Raw genomic sequence first — 2,500 nt, 5'->3', positions numbered from 1 at the left:
TGCCCAAGGAAACGGACAATTGGTTGTGCAAAACTGCACTTCTCACGCTTCACGTACAGCTCGTTATCGCGCAGAATCTTGAACACCTTGCACAAGTGTTCTACGTGGTCTTCCATGTTGTCGCTGTAGACAACAATATCGTCCAGGTAAACCACAACAAACTGGTCCAAGTAGGAGTGGAACAGTCTATTCATCAATGTGCAGAACGTCGCTGGTGCGTTTGTCAATCCAAATGGCATTACCAGCCAATCGAACGCCCCATAACGCGTTACACAAGCAGTCTTCGGCTCATCACCATCGGCAATCCGAACCTGATGATAGCCTCTCCTCAAATCCATCTTGGTGAACACCTTCGCCTGTCCCAACCGGTCAAATAAATCTGCAATCAAAGGCACGGGATATTTGTTCTTTACCGTGACCTTATTGAGAGCCCGGTAGTCGATGCACAATCGCAGCGTCCCGTCCTTCTTCTTTTGGAATAGCACAGGTGCACCAAACGGTGCCTTGGACGGCCGGATGTGTCCAGCGTCCAGCAACTCCTTGAGCTGCTTTCTTAGCTCCTCTAGTTCCGGAGGCGCCATTCGATAAGGTGTCATGGCAGGCGGCTTTGCCCCTGGAACTAGTTCAATTTGATGGTCGACTTCCCTCCGGGGCGGCAGCCGTTGGGGAAGTTCTGCTGGCATAACGTCCTTGTTGGTGTCAAGGACGTGTTCGATGCAAGGCGGCAATGGAACTGCCTCATCGCAGCTCCCAGTGTCTTCAATCAGGGTGGCAATAAATGTTGGCTCGCCTCTTTTGAACCCCTTTATGATCTGCATTGCTGACAAATGCATTCCAGTTTGTGGTACCCGAATAAGGGGTACCACGCAGGACCCTCCAACGTCGCTAATGTGTAGCTGATTATGGCGCGGCGAGATGAAGGCATTGACTTCATACCAAAAGTCAAGTCCGAGGATGACATCAAAAACATCCATTGGCGCTATCGTAAAATCAGTCTGCCCAGCCCATTCTCCTAACTCAATTGGAACTGCAGCCGCAAACCCATTAACAGTAGTAGGAGTGGCGTTAACGGTCTTCAGCTTGGTATTGCTGGCAACATAATTTAGACCCAACTCCTTGGCCTTCCGCTCAGTCACAAAATTGTGAGTTGCCCCTGTGTCTACCATGATCCGTACGTCGCTACCATTTAGCTTAGCATCGACGAACAATGACTCACGAGGTCTGACTCCAACTGGTTTGGCAGCCAGGGCAGCAATGGAGATATGGCTGATCAGCGCCATGTGATTGAACATGCCTACGGCCACGTTCTTGCCTTTGTCAGCTCCGCTGCTCTGCCCACGTTTCTCACCGGCAGAAGTTCCTGCTGGCGCCGCAGCCTTCTCTTGCTGCTTCTCGGCAGCTACCATGGCACTCAGCTTCCTCAAAGATGGGCAGTACCTGGCAGCATGGGTTGTCTCCCCACAGATGTAACAGCCTTCCCTCTGAGGCGCACCCCTCTTGCGATCCTCATAATTTTTCCGGAAGTTAGAAGACTGATCCCGAGCATTGTTCCTTGTGTCGCTGCTTCTGGGATTCTGCCTGTTCCTGCCCCTGTTGTTGTTGTTGTCTTTGGGAGGAATAGTTTTGCTCCGGTTATCCCTCCCTTTGGCAGCATCCCCACGGAAATCATTGAGCGATTCCGCCACTACGATCGCCTCATCAACGTCACGCACTTGACGCCTTTGCAGCTCTTGCTTGGCCCAATTTTGAAGGCCATCAAGGAAATAGAACAACAAGTCCTCACTCGTCAAACTCGGAATCTGGAGTGTCAACTTCGTGAACTCCTTGACATAATCCCTGATGGAGGAAGTCTGCTTTAACTCCCTCAAACGCCTGCGAGCTTCGTGGACGACGTTCTGGGGATAGAACTGCCGTTTGAGCTCAGTTTTAAATTGCTCCCAATCATCAATTTGGCAAGCCCCTCTCTCCATATCAGCCTTTTTTCGTCGCCACCACAGCATGGCTGTGTCCGACAAGTACATAGCCGCTGTCCGGATCTTGGCTGTTTCAGTGTGCATGTCAACGTGTTCGAAATATGACTCCATTTGCCATATGAAGTTCTCTACGTCCTGAGCACTCCTCTCCCCTCGAAACTCTTTGGGTTTAGGAGCCTCAATCCGGGTCTCTCGAACTGTAACGGGAGGAACAACTCCCGCCTCGGCAGTCTCATCAACCTGCCGTTTCAAAGCCTCCACCTCTCTTTGAAGAGCAGAGATGGTTTCGTTGAACTTGATTTCAAGGGCTGACAGACCCTCTCTTTGCATGTCTTCAAGTTCACCCAAGCTGTTCTTCACCTCGTCCAGCCCTTCAATGGCTACGGACTCGAGGGAACTAAAATTATTTTCAACCACCACAATCCTCCGGTTCAAGGCTGACAACCCCACCTCAACTCCGACGATTCTCTCGTCGAGTGGGTTGTTATCCGAACCTCCTTCCTCTTCAACAGCAGTATGACCAGCAA

The sequence above is a fragment of the Solanum lycopersicum genome, chromosome 2, assembly GCF_036512215.1.
Source record: "Solanum lycopersicum chromosome 2, SLM_r2.1".
NCBI classification, from domain to species: domain Eukaryota; kingdom Viridiplantae; phylum Streptophyta; class Magnoliopsida; order Solanales; family Solanaceae; genus Solanum; species Solanum lycopersicum.
This window is presented reverse-complemented; position numbering follows the sequence as displayed.